General features: G+C 36.4%; 1 pseudogene across 1 annotated transcript; it reads right to left on the bottom strand.

Moving 5' to 3' along the window:
- Positions 1-1407: 1407 nt before the first annotated feature.
- LOC306652073 (phosphorylated adapter RNA export protein-like) lies at positions 1408-2416 on the bottom strand (annotated as a pseudogene). The gene has a single exon. The product of its transcript is annotated as a phosphorylated adapter RNA export protein-like (transcript).
- Between the last annotated feature and the right edge of the window lie 17040 nt (positions 2417-19456).

The following is a 19456-nucleotide window of genomic DNA, read 5'->3' as shown; positions in this document are numbered from 1 at the left end:
ATAGACCAGTTTGATACTTTTAAATTATTTAAGCTTTTAAAAAAATGCCTTAATATGTTTTAGTGCTGGTCCCATTTCTATGTTTATTTCTTTAACTAAATTTAGCATCAGGTGATATAGTTTAAAACTGTGAAGTTTTCATTGATGTTTTGTTAAATTTACAATTTAATTTACAAAATAATATGACCCTTCTATTTGTAGAAAGGCATTTTTTGGCTTCAGGGGTATTTTAATTTTTAATGGGTTTCATTTTTATTGACAAATATTATAATTTTATTACTGTTATACATGAAAACTTTTCTTCCACTAAATCTTCCTAATATTGTTTGAATATCTATAAACTACTGATTTTTGTATGTTGATTTCGTACTTGGTAATCTAATTGAGTTATCTTACTGTTTAGAGTAGCTGTTAATATCATATCATGAATCTTCAAAAGAAAAGGAAGGAATTATAGTTGCACATGAGTCAGGTACCAGAATATTTTGTGCAGCATATTTATATAATAATAAATTGGAAACCCAAATAGACCAATAAGTGACTGGCCAAATATTATTATAATACCACTACATAGTGGTTTACTGTGGAATCATTAAAATTATATAGTGTAAGAAGAGTTAATACAAAAAAGTGATATATTGTTCAAAGGGAAAATCAAGTTACAAAATACTATAATATTGTGATTCTATGTACGTAAAATACAAGAATTGTTTGCATTTGTATGCACTTCTGTGTGTAACTTGTAAATTGAATAAAGATGACACTTTTGGGGGGAAAAAAGGGAGTCCTATCCTTGCTCATGTTAATAATGCTCTCAATACTGCATTTTTTACAATGAGTACTCTTTTTTCTTCTTTGAAAATCTTGATGTTTATTTATTTCTGCATAAAAAGAGGGAAGAAACTTCAATATAAATATTTTTTAAGTCTCTATCCTTAAAATTTTCTAAGGGTTCTCACAAGATAGAAAAAACAAATTCGAATACTTTTGTAGCAGCTTAATTATATGTCCCATATGGATCTCTTAATGGAATGTTTTGAAACCAAAGCATAATTCACCACAAAGACAAATCAGAAAAACAAAGTAGATTTTGGAGTCATGTGTTTCAATGACCTGGAAGAAACTAATTATGAACTAGTAAAATACTCATAATAATTAGCACATGCAACAGAGAGAATTAAATCCTGTTATATATTAAGTATGGTGTCAGACATAAGCAATCTTTAAATATTTCTATCAATTGTATTCATCACTCCACATATATTAATTTTTATTTAAAACAAGAAACAGTTCTCTCCTCTCCTGATTCTCATGTTTATCAGTGCAAAGTAAAACAAAGCAATCTAAAAATAATTTACTACAATGTTATTTTAGAATTGTCTATTATTCAAAATGTCCAAAATGTTCTTAAAAGATGTCCAAATTGTGAGAATGATCAACCTCAACAACCTCCTCGGCATCCAACTTGGTTTCACCATGACCTTCCTGTGGCTCAAGAGAGGCCAGGGCATCATTTGTGTCACTTGCAAAAGTTTCTCATGATGTAACATCGTCTTCTTGACAATTCAGACTTTTAATAGCTAGTTTCATCTTTTTACCTAACACTTGTGTCCTCCTCTTCCTTGCAGCTTTTTTATTTTCATATTCCTTTTGATTTTCAATGTACAAAATATCCTTAATTTGTTCTTCACTGATACTAGGGTTTTTTTTTTTTTTTTTTTTTTCAGGAGATTAAGATAAACTCCCCCTGATGTTCTTCTTGGGCTACCACTCATTATAAAAATGCCACCATTTTGTTTGACTTCTGCAGTTTCCATCAGAAGTTTAATTGTCTTTTTATTCCCAATTATTCTCACTACACCGGCTATCAGATCTTTCTTTGGTTCCTATAACCTGAAAGAAATTTTGTCAGCTGCTTTCTCTTGATAATCTTCTTCTGTGATCTCATATCAGCCTTTGTAGCTCATTTTTAGTCTTCACCCTACTCTATATTTGACAGGCTATTTCTGTTTCTGATGACCTTGCCCATTTTTCTCTTCCCTTGACCTCATTTTTTTGTTGCTATATACATATTCATCTAGTTCTTTTCTAGTTCTTTTGTAGATTCTTGAAATTCCCTCCTAAGTTTCTTAGCAAGCAAATAATTATAGGTTTCAGATTGTTTGCTTTTGTCAATAGTGCCCTTCTTTCCCAAGATACAAAGTTCAGTGGCCACTGCATCTTGATTCCATTCCTGCAGCACGGCACCCCATATATTGTTAACCTTCTTTCCCCCAGCAATAGGTGATTTCTCACTCTTCTGGTCAAACTGAAATGGCTCTGGTTTGGAAGAAGGGTTAAGATACTTCTGCTGCTTGCATTTCTAAATAGAGCTATCATGATCTGAATCAGAAAAACTCTTTACTTGAATCCACATATTTTTTTTTTTTTTGGATTTTTTTTTTTTATTGTAAACAAATGGGATACATGTTGTTTCTCTGTTTGTACATGGTGTAAAGGCATACCATTTGTGTAATCATAAATCTACATAGAGCAATGTTGTCTGATTCATTCTGTTATTTTTCTCCCCCTTCCCCCCAACCCTCCCACCCCTCTTTACCCTCTATACAGTAGTTCCTTCCTCCATACTTGCCCCCCTCCCTAACCCTAACTCTAACCCTTCCCTCCCCCCCCATTATGTGTCAACCTCCACTTATTAGCGATATCATTCGTCCTTTGGCTTTTTGAGATTGGCTTATCTCACTTAGCATGATATTCTCCAATTTCATCCATTTGCCTGCAAATGTCATAATTTTATCATTCTTTATGGCTGAGTAATATTCCATAGTATATATATACCACAGTTTCTTTATCCACTCATCAATTGAAGGGCATCTAGGTTGGTTCCACAGTCTGGCTATTGTGAATTGAGCAGCTATGAACATTGATGTGGCTGTATTTCTGTAGTATGCAGATTTTAAGTCCTTTGGGTATAGGCCAAGGAGTGGGATAGCTGGGTCAAATGGTGGTTCCATTCCAAGTTTTCGAAGGAATCTCCACACTGCTTTCCAGAGTGGCTGCACTAATTTGCAGCCCCACCAGCAGTGTATGAGTGTACCTTTCTCCCCACATCCTCGCCAACACCTGTTGTTGCTCGTATTCTTGATAATCGCCATTCTAATTGGGGTGAGATGGAACCTTAGGGTGGTTTTGATTTGCATTTCTCTTATTACTAGAGATGTTGAACATTTTTCCATATGTTTGTTGATTGCTTGTAGATCTTCTTCTGTGACGTGTCTATTCATTTCCTTAGCCCATTTGTTGACTGGACTGTTTGAATTCTTGGAGTAGAGTTTTTTGAGTTCTTTATAGATTCTGGAGATTAGTGCTCTATCTGAAGTATGATTGGCAAAGATATTCTCCCACTCTGTAGGCTCTTTCTTCGCATTGCTGATAGTTTCCTTTGCTGAGAGAAAGCTTTTTAGTTTGAATCTATCCCAGTGGTTGATTCTAGCTTTTATTTCTTGTGCTATGGGAGTCCTGTTAAGGAAGTCTGGTCCTAGACCAACAAGATGAAGATTTGGACCTACTTTTTCTTCTATAATCTGCAGGGTCTCTGGTCTGATTCCGAGGTCCTTAATCCATTTTGAGTTTAGTTTCGTGCATGGTGAGAGATATGGGTTTAGTTTCATTCTGTTGCATATGGATTTCCAATTCTCCCAGCACCATTTGTTGAAGAGGCTATCTTTTCTCCATTGCATATTTTTGGCCCCTTTGTCTAGTATGAGAAAATTGTATTTATTTGGGTTTGTGTCCGTGTCCTCTATTCTGTACCATTGATCTACCTTTCTATTTTGGTACCAATACCATGCCGTTTTTGTTACTATTGCTTTGTAGTAGAGTTGAAGATCTGGTATTGCAATACCCCCTGTTTCACTCTTCCTGCTAAGGATTGCTTTAGCTATTCTGGGTTTCTTATTCTTCCAGATGAATTTCATAATTGCCTGCTCTATATCTGTAAGGTACGTCACTGGGATTTTAATTGGAATTGCATTGAATTTGTATAGCACTTTAGGTAGTATGGCCATTTTGACAATATTAATTCTTCCTATCCAAGAACATGGAAGATCTTTCCATCTTCTAAGGTGTTCTTTAATTTCTTTCTTTAGTGTTGTATAGTTCTCATTGTAGAGGTCTTTCACCTCTTTTGTGAGATTGATTCCCAAGTATTTTATTTTTTTCGAGGCTATTGTGAATGGGGTAGTTTTCCTAAATTCTCTTTCTGAAGATTCATCACTTATGTATAAAAATGCGTTGGATTTATGGGCATTGATCTTGTAACCTGCTACTTTACTGAAATCACTTATGAGTTCTAAGAGTTTTCTGGTGGAATTCCCAGGTTCCTCTAAATATATAATCATGTCATCAGCGAACAGGGATAGTTTGAGTTCTTCTTTTCCAATTCGTATCCCTTTAATTTCTTTGGTTTGTCTAATTGCTCTGGCCAGAGTCTCAAGAACGATGTTGAATAGAAGTGGTGAAAGAGGGCATCCCTGCCTTGTTCCAGTTTTTAGGGGGAATGCTTTCAGTTTTTCACCATTTAGAATGATATTAGCCATGGGCTTAGCATAAATGGCCTTTACAATATTAAGGAATGTTCCCACTATCCCTATTTTTTCTAGTGTTTTGAGCATGAAGGGGTGCTGTATTTTATCAAATGCTTTTTCTGCATCTATTGAAATAATCATGTGATTCTTGACTTTAAGTCTATTAATATGGTGAATTACGTTTATTGATTTCCTGATGTTGAACCAACCTTGCATCCCTGGGATGAAACCCACTTGGTCATGGTGCACTATCTTTTTAATATGTTTTTGTATGCGATTTGCTAAAATTTTGTTGAGAATTTTTGCGTCGATGTTCATTAAAGATATTGGTCTGAAATTTTCTTTCCTTGATGAGTCTCTGTCTGGTTTAGGTATCAGTGTGATATTGGCTTCATAGAATGAGTTTGGGAGGGTTCCCTCCTCTTCTATTTTATGGAACACTTTGAGAAGTATTGGAATGAGCTCTTCCTTAAAGGTTTTGTAGAACTCGGCTGAGAACCCATCTGGTCCCGGACTTTTCTTTGTTGGTAGGCTTTTGATGACTTCTTCTATTTCAGTACTTGAAATTGGTCTATTTAAATTGTTTATGTCCTCCTCATTCAGTTTAGGCAATTCATATGTCTCTAGAAACCTGCTGATGTCTTCGAAATTTTCTATTTTGTTGGAGTATAGATTTTCAAAATAGCTTCTAATTATGTTTTGTATTTCCATCCTGTCTGTAGTGATATTTCCTTGTTCATTCCGAATTTTAGTGATTTGGGTTTTCTCTCGTCTTCTCTTTGTTAGTGTGGCTAAAGGTTTATCAATTTTGTTTATTTTTTCGAAGAACCAACTATTTATTTTGTCAATTTTTTGTATTGTTTCTTTTGTTTCAATTTCATTGATTTCAGCTCTGAGTTTAACAATTTCCTGTCTTCTACTACTTTTGGTGCTGTTCTGTTCTTCTTTTTCTAAGGCTTTGAGCTGTAGTGTTAGGTTGTTTATTTGTTGAGTTTTACTTCTTTTATTAAATGCGCTCCATGAAATAAATTTCCCTCTAAGTACTGCTTTCATAGTGTCCCAGAGGTTTTGATATGATGTTTCTTTGTTCTCATTTACCTCTAAGAATTTTTTAATTTCCTTCCTAATATCTTCTGTTATCCATTCATCATATAATAGCATATTGTTTAATCTCCAGATGTTGGAATAGTTTCTGTGTTTTACTCTTTCATTTATTTCTAACTTCAATCCATTATGATCTGATAGAATACATGGTAGTGTCTCTATCTTCTTGTATTTGCTAACACTAGCTTTGTGGCATAATATATGGTCTATTTTAGAGAAGGATCCATGTGCTGCTGAGAAGAAAGTGTATTCACACTTGGTTGGATGGAATATTCTATAAATGTCCGTTAAGTCTAAATTATTGATTGTGTTGTTGAGATCTATGGTTTCTTTGCTCAATTTTTGTCTGGAAGATCTGTCCAGTGGTGAGAGCGGCGTGTTGAAATCACCTAGTATTATTGTGTTGTGGTCTATTTGGTTTCTGAAATTGAGAAGGATTTGTTTGACATACATAGATGAGCCACTGTTTGGGGCATAGATGTTTATGATTGTTATATCTTGCTGATTTATGCTTCCCTCAAGCAGTATGAAATGACCTTCTTTATCCCTTCTGACTAACTTTGGCTTGAAGTCCACATTATCGGAAATGAGGATGGATACTCCAGCTTTTTTGCTGAGTCCATGTGCATGGTATGTTTTTCCCCATCCTTTCACCTTTAATCTATGAGTATCTTTTTCTATGAGGTGAGTCTCTTGCAGGCAACATATTGTTGGATCTTTCTTTTTAATCCAGTCTGCCAGTCTATGTCTTTTGATTGATGAATTCAGGCCATTAACGTTCAGGGTTATTATAGAGAAATGATTTGGTTTCCCGGTCATTTGGTTCATTTTTAAAATTTTATTTATTTGTTTGACACAACTTGTTTCCTCCTTTATTTGACAATTCCTTTAGGATAATTCCTCCCTTTGCTGATTTGCTTCTTTGTTTTTCATCTCTTCCTCATGGAATATTTTGTTGAGAATGTTCTGTAATGCTGGCTTTCTTTTTGTAAATTCTTTTAGCTTTTGTTTATCATGGAAGGATTTTATTTCATCGTCAAATTTGAAGGTAAGTTTTGCTGGGTATAAGATTCTTGGTTGGCATCCATTTTCTTTCAGGGCTTGAAAAATGTTGTTCCAGGACCTTCTAGCTTTTAGGGTCTGGATTGAAAAATCTGCTGATATGCGTATTGGTTTCCCCCTGAATGTAATTTGGTTCTTTTCTCTCACAGCCTTTAAAATTCTGTCTTTATTTTGTATGTTAGGTATTTTCATTATAATGTGCCTTGGTGTGGGTCTGTTGTAATTTTGTGTATTTGGAGTCCTGTAAGCCTCTTGAACTTGATTTTCCATTTCATTCTTCAGATTTGGGAAATTTTCTGATATTATTTCATTGAATAGGTTGTTCATTCCTTTGGCTTGTTTCTCTAGGCCTTTCTCAATCCCAATAATTCTTATATTTGGCCTTTTCATGATATCCCATAGTTCTTGTAGATTCTGTTCATGATTTCTTACCATCTTCTCTGTTTGTTCAGCTTTGTTTTCAAGGTTAAATATTTTGTCTTCAATGTCTGAGGTTCTGTCTTCCAGGTGTTCTATCCTATTGGATATGCTTTCTATGGAGTTCTTAATTTGGTTTATTGTTTCCTTCATGTCAAGGATTTCTGTTTGGTTTTTTTTCAATATCTCTAACTCTTTATTGAAATGATCTTTTGCTTCCTGTATTTGCTCTTTTAACTGTCGATTGGTGCGATCAATCAATGCTTGCATTTGCTCTTTCATCTCATCATTCAATGCTTGCATTTGCTCTTTCATCTCCTCGTTTGCTTCTCTGATCATTTTAATTATGTACATTCTGAACTCCTTTTCTGTCATTTCTTCTGCCATGCTGTCATTGGGTTTTATTGATGTAACATCTAGATTTGTTTGCAGCATTTTCTTTCCTTGTTTTCTCATGTTGTTCAGATATCAGTGGACCGCTGAGATATTGCAGATTTCCTCTGTTGATTTACAATGACCCTGAAGATTTCTATATATATCCCCTCTTAGCCTTCAGTAGGCTGAAGACTTGGAGGAGGTTGATAATGCGGTGCTCCACAAGGAAGCTGCCTCTCTAGGAGTGGTGGCCTTCAGGTGGGGTATATTCCCTGCTAGTGGGCAGAGGTGCCTCCACTTGTTGACCAATGGTCATCCAAAGGGGACCTAGGCTGTGGGCTGAGGCAAGGCCTGTTTGGGCCTGAGTCTCTGGTTTTACCGTCCTTGTGGGAAACCTCACCCAGCAGGGAAGACTCACCCGGTGGGGAGGTCTCGCTGGTCAGTTTCCTCCTAGAGGTTCCCCTCAATTTACAGCTACTGCCTGGGCTGGGCTGCCTTCCTCTGCAAAGTTTCCAGGGGCCCGGCCCTACCTCCTGGGCCTGGGAGCCTCACCCTTCGCAGATGAATCTCCTTAGGCTGCCCCTCCTCAGAGAATTTGCCCATAGGCCTGGAACCTTCGCTCCGCCCTAAGCCTGTCTCTGTGTGGCTCTTCCACCCAGAAGCCTCCTAGATCCTGGGACCCTGCTCTGCACCTAATCGCCTGGCTGCGTGGCCCCTCCTCTGAGCAGCCACCTGTGGCTCCGAACAGTCGCTCTGAGTCCCAGAGACCCGCCACAGGCCTCTTCCTCCAGACAGCCGCCCAGTATGCCGGTGCGGTCACTAGGAGTCCAAGAAACTCACTTCGTGCCTCCTCCTCCCACCAACCACCCGTAGCCCGGGGCAATCAATTACTCCGAGTCGAAGTGACCCTGCCCGTTCCTCCTCCTTCTCCAGATAACCCCCCGGGTGTTCAGGAGCAGTCCCTCTGAGTGGCTCTGAATCCACGTGACCCGCTGCACGGGTCCTCTGGGCAACCGCCCGGAGCTCTGGTGTGGTCCCTCAAGACCAAGCATCCCACCACGATTCTCCTCCAGGCAGCCCCCCTGTGTTCAGGAGCTGTCACTTTAAGACCAAACAACTCACCACTCGCCTTCCCCTCTGAGCAGCCGCCTGGAGCGCCAATGCAGTCAGTGCAAGTCCAAAGGACCCGCCGCGCTCCTTCTCCCACTCCTCCGGGCAGGCCCCGGGGTTCAGAAGTGGTCCGGGTCCAAACAGCTCGCCACGCAGCCCCTTCTCTGGCAACCGCCCGCAGTTCCCGTATAGTCACCCGAATCCAAGCGGCTGCTCCTCTTCCTCCTTGTTCTCAGGGCAGGCCCCGGTGTTCAGAAGCGTCGTTCTGATTCCAAACAGCTCGTCGCGCGGCTTCTCCTCTGGCAACCGCCTGCAGCTCTGGCGCAGTCTCTCCGAATCCAAGTGGCCACGCTCCTCTCCTCCTCCTCAGGGCAGGCCCCGGTGTCCTGAGTCCACACAGTTCTCCCCACCACTCCTCCCCCGGGCAGCCGCCGGAGCCCCAGTGGCTGCTCCGAGTCCCAGCGCTGTGCCAAGCGGCCTCCTCTATGGCGCTCCAGCGGGGGGAGGGGCGTCTCGCCGGCAGTTCTACTTCACAAAGTTTTCTGCGTTCCGGGACCCCCGTCCCATCCGGGATGCCCCCCCCAGGGGGTGAGAGTCACCCGGCTACTTTGAGTTGGTCCCAAGCGTCTCAATATCTCCTCTCTTGAATCCTGAGTTCTGGAGCAACACGTAATGCAGCCACCCTCTAGGCCGCCATCTTGAAAACCTCAAATCCACACTTTTAAGAGTTCGATAATGTGACACTGGTACATACACTTCTGCAGTTCTTTAGAAGGACCTCATAGTACTGTCCCCATCTAGTATTTTCATAGGACAAAGCTGGGTTCAGTGGGAAAACCAAAGACCAGGCCCCTGGGCATGCAATGAGCTTCATTCTTGGGGTTCAGTCTCCCAATCAGCACTTGGAGTGGTCTGTCACTGGCTATGAGCATCATGTCAAAATCCAAGTCTCAGAGTTGTTGGTCTTCCAATTCACTGGCTTCCAGTGCCATCTTCCAGTCAATAGGTGCTCTTAATGTACATTTTGAAGATAATACACATCACTGGTCCTCTGCCTTGTACTTGTCCCTAAGGAACCACGACCAAAAATTTATGTAAAACACCAAGTTCCACCAGACCCGATAAGCTTTGTGCTCCATCAGATCATAATTTAATAAAATTATAAATCAATGACAAAATAAGAAAGAGAAACTACCCAACACCTGAGACTAAATAATATGCTACTTAATGTAGCATGGATTACAGAAAATATAAGGGATGAAATAAAAAAGAATCTTAGGACTAAATGAAAATGACAATACAACATATCAAAATCTCTGGGACACTATGAAAGTAGTACTAAGAGGAAAATTTATTGAATGCAGTGCATTAAAGGAAAGAATAAAAAGTCAACAACAATATGACCTAACACTACATCTCAAAACCCTAGAAAAAGAAGATAAGAACAAAACCAAAAGTAGTAGAAGACAGGAAATAATTAAAATCAGAACTGAAATCAATGAAATTGAAATTGAAGGAACAATTCAGAAAATTGACAAAACAAAAAGTTGGTTATTTTAAAAAGTAAAGAAAATAGATAAACACTTAGACACAGTTATAAAGAGGAGTTAGAAAATTTAAATTATAAAATTCGTGATAAAAAGGTAATATGACAAACACCATTGAAATACATAACATAATTAGAAGCTACTTTGAAAATCTATACTCCAACAAAATAGAAAATTTCAAAGACATCAAAAAATTTCTAGAGGTATATTATCCTCCCATTTTGAATCAAAAGGACATACACAATTTAAACAGATCAATTTCAAGCAATGAAATAGGAGATGCCATCAAAAAGCTTACAAACCAAGAAAAGCCTGGAATCAGATAGATTCTCTGCTGAGTTCTAACAAGAACTTCAAAGAAGAATTTATACCAATACTCCTCAAAGTATTTCATGAAATATGGAGGAATCTCTTCCAAATGCATTTTATAAAGCCAGTATTACCCTGGCACTAAAACCAGAAAAACACACATCAAAGAAAGAAAACTTTAAACCAACATTTGTGGTGAACATAGATACAAAAATTCTTAACAAAATTCTGGAAAATCACATTAAAAACTTATTAAGAAGATAGTGCACCACAATCAATTTGGGTTCATTCCAGGGGTGAAAGGTTGTTTCAACATCTAAACATCAATAAATGTAATTCATCACATCAATAGACTTAAGGTTATGAATCATGATTATTTCAATTGGTGCAGAGAAAATATTCGATAAAATACAATACCCTTTTATGCTCAAAACACTAGAAAAAATAGAAAAGTATGAACATCCCTCAACATTGTGAAGGTTATCTATGGAAAGCCAACAGACAACATCATTCTTAATGGAGAAAAACTGAAAGCATTCCATTTAACTCTTAAAAAAGACATGGATTCCCTTTTTTGCCACTTCTATTCAATATTATCCTTGAAACAGTAGCCAGAGGAATTAGGAAGACCAAGTAAATCAAAGGGATACAAATAGGAAAAGAAGAACTCAAGCTAACACTGTTTACTGACTATATAATGCTATATTTAGAAGATCCATAAAACTCCACCAGAAGACTTCTAGAACTAGAATTTCTGAATTCATAAATGAATTCAGCAAAATAGTAGGATATAAAATTACCACACATAAGTCTAATGCATTTCTATTCATAAGTGATGAATCTTCTGAAAGTGAAATTAGGAAAACTACTCCATTCACGACAGTCTTAAAAAAAAAAATCGAACACTTGGTAATCAATCTAACAAAGAGGTGAAAGATCTCTGCAATGAAAACTACAGAACACTGAAGAAAGAAATTTTAAAATGTCTTAGAAAGATTTCCCATATTCTTGAGTAGGCATAATTAGTATTGTCACACTGGCTGTACTTCCAAAGGTACTATGTATATTTAACAAAATTCCAATTAAAACCTCAATGATATTCATCATAGAAACAGAGAAAGTCATCATGAAATTCATCTGGAAGCACAAAATACCAAGAATAGCCAACAAAATCCTGGGTAGGAAGAGTGATGCAGGATGTATCACAATACCAGACCTTAAACTCTACTTCAGAGCAATAGTAACAAAAATGACATGGTATTGGCACCTAAAAAGACAGGTAGACCAATGGTACAAAATAGAAGACACAGAGACAAACTCACATAAGTAGTTACCTCATATTAGATAAAGGTACCAAATCTTGCAAAGGGAAAAAGATAGCCTCTTCAACAAATGGTCCTGGGAAAAATGGAAATCCTTATGCAGTAAAGTGAAATTATACCTCTTTCTCTCACCCTGCACAAAACTCAACTCAAAATGAATCAGGGACCTAGGGATTGGACCACAAACAGCTCGCCAAAATCATCATATTTGTTTAGGACCAGAATTTTTTAAAAAGTCACCCAGAGCACAAAAAATAAAAGCAAGAATAAAAAAACTGGATGGATTCAAACTCAAAAGTCTTTTCTCATCAAAGAAACAATCCATAATGTGAAAAAATGTTCTAGAGTGTGGGTGAAAGTCTTTTCTACATGCACTTCAGCTAGAGCACTAATGTCCAAAATTTATTAAAAAATCTTACTGAGCTTTATGCCAAAAATACAAACAACCCAGTGAGTAAATGATCTAAGAAACTGGGCAGACACTTCACAGAAGATATAGAGGTGATGTACAAATATATGAAAAAGTACACATCATCTCTGGTAATTAGAGAAATGCAATTAAAAACTATTCTAAGTTTTCATCTAACTCCAATTAGAATGGTAATTATCAGGAACACAAGCAATAATAAATGTTGGTGTGGATGTGGGGAAAAAGATTCCTTCATATGTTGCTGGTGGGGTTGAAAATCAGTGCAGCCACTCTGGAAAGCAGTATGAAGAATCCTCAGAATACTTGAAATGGATCCACGATTTAACCCAGGTATCCCACTCCTTGGTTTATACCTGAAGGACATAAAATCAGCATACTACAGTGACACAGTCACATCAATGTTTATTGCTGCTCAATTTATGATAGCTAGATTGTGTAACCAATGTAGATTCTCTTCAGTTGATGACTGAAGAATGAATATATATGCAATGGAATACTACTTAGTCATAAAGAAGATTAAAATTATGACATTTACTGGTAAATCGATGGAGTTGGAGGATATAATGCTAAGTGAAATATGCCAATCTCCCCAAACCAATGGCTGATTGTCTTATCTGATAGGTGGATGATGAGACATAAAAAGGGGGGCATGCAGGTAAAGGACAAATGAAGTCACTTTGAATTGTGTAGAGGAAAATGGGTGGGGAAAGAGAGGTAGTGGACTGAGACAGACATTATTACCCTATGTTCATGTATGATTACACAATTGGTGTGAGTCTACATTGTGTACAACAATAGAAAAACAATATTTGTACCCCATTTGTGTACAATGAATCAAAATTCAGTCTTTACTATATATATATATATATACTTTAAAAATATTAAAAATATTGTCTTGTCAAGGTATATTTGTCAATATTGATGTATCAGTCTTGATTGGTCAATGTAGATTCATTAATATTGACCCATAGGGGTAAATTTGTCATTGACTACCCATTGGCGTAGATTTTTCAGTATCTACTCTTGGGTGTATATTCATCAAAATTGATTCATTGGTGTAGAATTTTATATTGAATATGAAAATACTGAAACTGAATAGATTCCTCAATATCAACACAAATGGCTTGAATCATTGACATCAACTCAACTGGTTAGATTTATTGAAATCAACTCATCAGTCTAGATTTGGCTATATTCACACATTGTGATAGATTCATTGATATGTACTCATTGGTGGGTGTAGATTTGTCGATGTTGTCCTGTCAGTGTAGATTCATTGATATCAATAAGAAGGTATATATTCATTGAAATCAACTCTGGTTTAGATAGGTCAATAAAACCTCAGTGAAGAAGATTCATCAATATTAACCTGTCATTCTTGACTCATCAATAGTGGCTTGACAGGGTAGATTTTGATATCTACTCATTGGTTTAGATTCATTGACATCTATTCATTGGCATAAATTTAAATATAACAACCATAAATGGGTACATTTGTGAATATCAACCCATTAGTGTAAACTCATAAATATCTACTAGTTGGTGTAAATTCATTGATATTGATGTCTCAGGGTAGATTTGTCAGTATCTACTCTTCAGTGTAGATTCAGTGATATTGACCAATTGAGGAAGATTGGTCAATATTTACCTGTCATGAGACATTTGATATTATCAACTCAACTGAGTTAATTCATCAATTTCGACTCATTGATAGAGATTCATAGAGATTGACTCAACTGGTTACTTTCATTGATATTGATATGTTGATATTAATTTGTCAATGTTGATTCATTGATATTCACCCATCATGGAACATCCTTCAATATCATGTCTTCTGTGCATATTCATCAATATCCACCTGTTGAAATAGATTCATCATTATCAACACTTTGCTGCAGATTTGTCAATATTAAATCATCAGGATAGATTTCCCATATTGACCCATCAGGCTTCATTCCTCAATATCAACTCTATTGGTTAGATTCTTTAATATCAACTCCCTGATTAGATTCATCAACATTAACTGGTTCAATTTGTCAAAATGTACTCATTGGGGTAGATTTGTCTATATAAACCAATTGGGTTCGACTTGTTGATAATCCTTGGGGTAGATGTATCAAAATAGACTTGTCAGGGTAGATTAGTCCGTATCAACTCCCTGAGTTAGATTGTTCAATATTGACTCTTCTCATTAGAATCATCATTATCAGCCCATCTGTGGAGATTCATCAAAATTGACTCATCAGCATAGATTCATCAATAGTAACACTTCATTGTAGTTTCTTTGATATTGATGTATCTATTGATTTGATGATGTAGGTTCATTGATATAGAATTTATGGGGTAGAGCCATCAATATTGAATCACCTATGTAGATTCATTGATGTAGATTCGTCAGTTTTGATACATCACTGTAGACTTGTCAAATTCAACTCAAAGGTTAGTTTTGCCAATATTTATTCATCAATGTAGATTCATCTATATTGACTCTTAAGGGTAGGTTTATCAATATTGACTGTTTGAGATTGATTCCTCCAAATTGTTCCATCAGGGCAGATTGATTGATGTTGACTGGACTGTTGATATCAACTCATCAGTGTAAATATGTTGATATTGATATGTCAATATAGACTGGTATATATTTATAGACATTTATTTATTGATATGAATGCATCAACATTGATTCATTGATGTAGATTCACTGATATCCAACTATCAATGTAGATTTGTCAATATTGACCTATTGGGGTAGATTTGTCAATATTCACTTGGTGATATAGATTTATTGATATCAAATGGATGGTGTTGATGCATTAATATTGATTCCTCAGATAGATTTGTTGATATTGACTCATAAGTGTAAATTCATCACTAGCAATGACCCAGGGTAGATTTATAGATATCAAATCAATGGTAGATTCATTGATATCAACCCATCAGTATCAACCCATCACTTGACATTGACTTGAAGACATGGACTCATCAATGTGGACTCTTCAGCATAGATCAGTTGATATAGATTCAATGGGGTATATTCATAAATATCAACTCAACAGGGTAGATTTGTCAATATCAACTTTTCATGGTAGATTTGTTGATATCAACAATGGGGTAGATTCACACTGACATTGTCATTCGTCAATATTGACTCAATGGGGTAGATTTGGTGATATCTACTCATTGGTGTTGACTCATTTATATCTGCTCATCATTGTCGATTCATCAACCCATAGGTGTACATTGTTCAATATCAACCCAACAGTGTAGACTCATTAATATCTACTCTTTGGTGTAGATTAATTGATATCAATCCCTAGGGGTATACTTGTCAATATTAACCAGTCATAGTAGATTTGTTGACATTCGTAAGTCAATATTGATTTGTGAATTTAGATTCCTTGATATTGACCTGAAAATGTAGATTTTTCAATATCAACTATTCTGGGTGTATTTATCATTATCAACCCATTGGTGTGGATTTGATAATATCCATCTACCACAGAAGATTCACTGAGTTAATCATCAGGATACATTCAACCGTATCAACCCATTGGGGTAGAAGCAGGAGTAATGGAACTGGTAAAACACTGTAATTTTCTAGCACAAGAGTTTCTCTATTCCCAGAAGATTTGTGACTGAGATCAAGGTTAGAACTGAAAGGACTCTTGCTCAGAACCTCCTCATGCAGGGTTTTACCATGGCAAGTAAACATCCTGTGCCTGTAAACAGGAAAATTCCCATGCACCAATCATGCCACAGTCATGAGGTCATCACAGATCCCCAATCTCAGTCACTGCTCTCCCATCCTGTCACCACTCTGCACAGAGATGTACTCATTTTGGTAGATTCGTCTTTATCAACCAATGGGGATAGATTTGTTGATATCAACTCGATTGTTTAGATTTATCAATATTGATTTGATTGGTTTTGTTGGTTAGATTTGTCAAAATCAATTCATTGAGGTAGATTCATCAATGTCCACTTGCCAGTGTAGACTCATCAATTTTGACTAATTGAGTTGATTCATCATTATTGACTTGATGGCATAGATTTATTGATATGGACACATAGGGATATATTTATCAATATCAAACTGTAGGGGTAGATTTTTCCATATCAACACAGCAGTGTAGATTCATCAATATGAATTTGTTGGGTAGATTCATTGAAATTATTGTGTTAATATTGATTCATTGTTTAAGATTTTTCATTATTGACTCATCAGTGTAGATGCATAAATATCAACTCATTAAGATAAATTTGTTGATATTGATTCTTCAGTGTAGATTTATACATATCAACCCATTTGTGTTGATTTATTGAAATTAAACCTATGGGGTAGATCCATCAATATTGACCTGTCAAGGTACATTGGTCAACATCAGCCCATCAATGTAGTTTGGTCAATATTGACCCATTGGGTTAGATTTGTTCATATCAACACATTGGGGTAGATTTGTCAATATGGATACACGCATGTAGATTCATAAATATTGACTTGTTGCAGTAGATTGTTCATTATCAATTTGTCATTATCAATGATATGATGTAGATTCATTGATGCCAACTTGTTTGGTAGATTTGTGGATATCAACTTGTCAGTGTGGATTATCAATATTGACCCATTGTTGTACAATCATCAGTATCAATCCATCAAGGTAGATTCATCTGTATTGACCCTTTGAAGTATATTTGCCAATATTGACTCTTGGTGCATATTCATTTTTATTGACTTGTTTGTGTAGATTCCTCTACACTGACCTATTGTGTTAGAACAATCAATATCAACTTGATGGGATATATTCACTGATGTCAATCATAGGTGGTGATTCATTTATATTGATTCATTGATGTAGATTCTTTGATATCAAGCAATTGGAGCAGATTCATTGATATTGACTCTTCAGTGTAGATCCAGCCATATCAATCCATTGGGTTAGATTCATCAATATCAACTTGATGGGGTAGATTCATTGACATTGGCCTGTAGATGTCAACTTATCTATATTGATTCATTAGTGTAGTTTTGTTGATATTGAATTATCCATGTTGATTTATCAGATATTGACTTCTCAGTATAGATTCATAGATGTAGCTTCATTTATATTGAAATATCAGGTGTATTCATCAATATCAACTCTTCTGGATAGATTGTTATTGACCTAAGGGTAGATCTGTTGATATTGACTTTTTGGTGTAGATTCATCAATATTGAATCAGTTGTGTAGACTCTTCCATATCTACCTATTTCGGTAGATTAATCAAAATTGTTTCAATTGGGCAGGTTTGGTAATATTAACACATCAGTGTAGATTCTTTAATATTGACCCATTGGTCTAGATTCACTGATATTGACTCAAAGGTGTAAATTCATCAATGTCACCTTGAAGCTGCAGGCTCATCAATATCTACCTGTCAATGCAGATTCATAAATATTGTCTCAAAGTTTTTGATTCATCAACATTGACACATTGATGAAGAAATATCTATGTAGCCCTTCAGCATAGATTTGTTGATATTGACCCATAGGCACACATTCATCAATATGGTCTCATTGGTGTAGATTTGTTGATACTGACTTGTTGGGGGTATATTGTTCAATATTCATTTGCTGATATCAATTCTTCAAAGTATTAAAGATATGTCAAATATTTTCTTAATGGGGAAGGTTTGTCAATATTACTCACTAGTGTAAATTTGTCAAAATTGGACCATCAGTGTAGATTCATGGATTATAATTCATCAGGTTAGATTCACTTTTATCTACTCACTGGTATAGATTTGTTGATATCAACACATTGAGGTACATTTATCAATATTGATTCTATGGGGTTTATTTGTTGATATTGACACATTGAGATAAATTCATTGATACTGACTCTAGAGTATATTTGTTGATATCAACTTGGTGGGAAGATTGTTGATATTGATGAGTTGATATTGATTCATCAATGTAGTTCTGTCAATACTAACTCATCAAGGTACATTCATCAATATTGACTCACCATGAGAGATTCTTGATATTCATATTTCTGTGTAGTTCTGTCGATATCAACCCATTGGGGTAGACCCATCATATCAACCTGTCATGGTAGATTCTCTGGTGTCAACTAAACTGTGTAGATCCATCAATATTGATTTGTTGAAATCAATTTGATGATGTAGATTCATCAATATTGACTAACCCAAGTACAATGGTTAATATTGATGTGTCTGAGTAGATTTGTTGATATTGACTCTTTGGTGGAGATTTGTAGATATCAACTTAGAGGGGTAGATACATCAATATTGATTTGTCAGTATGGATTTGTCAATGTAGATTCATTGATATCAACCCATTGGGGTATATCTTTTGATAGCTACTCTTCTGGGCATATTCATTAATATCTACCCTTCTCATCAGTGTAGATTCATTAACATCAACTTGTAAGGGCAGATTTGTCAATATCAACCCATTGGAATAGATCCATCAATATTAATGGTTTGATGCAGATTTATTGATATCAGTACATTGATATAGATTTATCGATATCAACTCATCAGAGTAGATTCTTCAATATCAACCTATGTAGAGTTGATGATGAAGACTTGACTAGGTTGATTTGTTAATATTGACTCATTGGTGGAGATTTGTAGACATCAACTTGTAAGCGTAGATTCATCAATATTGATATATTGATATGGATTTGTTATGCCCAGTGGCTCGAGACCCCACAAAGACCACCAGAGACCACGATCAATGCAAGCAACAAAGAGTCATTTATGAGCAAGCTCGAGCCTGGTACTCCATGCACTCAGTAACCAGTGACGCTAAGAGGCTCTGAGCCTCTGTTCAACAGGACTTTTTATAATGAAAGGCAAACAGTTTTACAGTGTTCTTTTTAATTGGTTAACATAAAATTGCATACAATGTTATTTTAAGTTCTGGGAGGGTTGTCATTCTTTTAAGATTGCTTTTGTGCCAGCAAGGTCAGCCACCTGGCCTTTACAGATAAGAAGTGAAGATTCTTTGCAGCTTTTATGAGGGATTGAGGACAATTAGGGAAGAGCTTCGTATTTACATAGGCCGTGGGTTTTATGAGGGGCTGAGGTTGCTTTTGCTTTATCCAAGACCTTGGAGATACCAAAGAAGATAGAAAAGGAAGGAAGGAATGAACTCCCCAGGGAGGATAAGCCAAAAGAACACGATTGCTT

Source organism: Sciurus vulgaris (genome assembly GCF_902686455.1).
Source record: "Sciurus vulgaris genome assembly, contig: HiC_scaffold_632_arrow_ctg1, whole genome shotgun sequence".
Taxonomy (NCBI): domain Eukaryota; kingdom Metazoa; phylum Chordata; class Mammalia; order Rodentia; family Sciuridae; genus Sciurus; species Sciurus vulgaris.
Note: the sequence above shows the minus strand (reverse complement) of the source record. Positions and strands in the feature narration are given on the sequence as shown.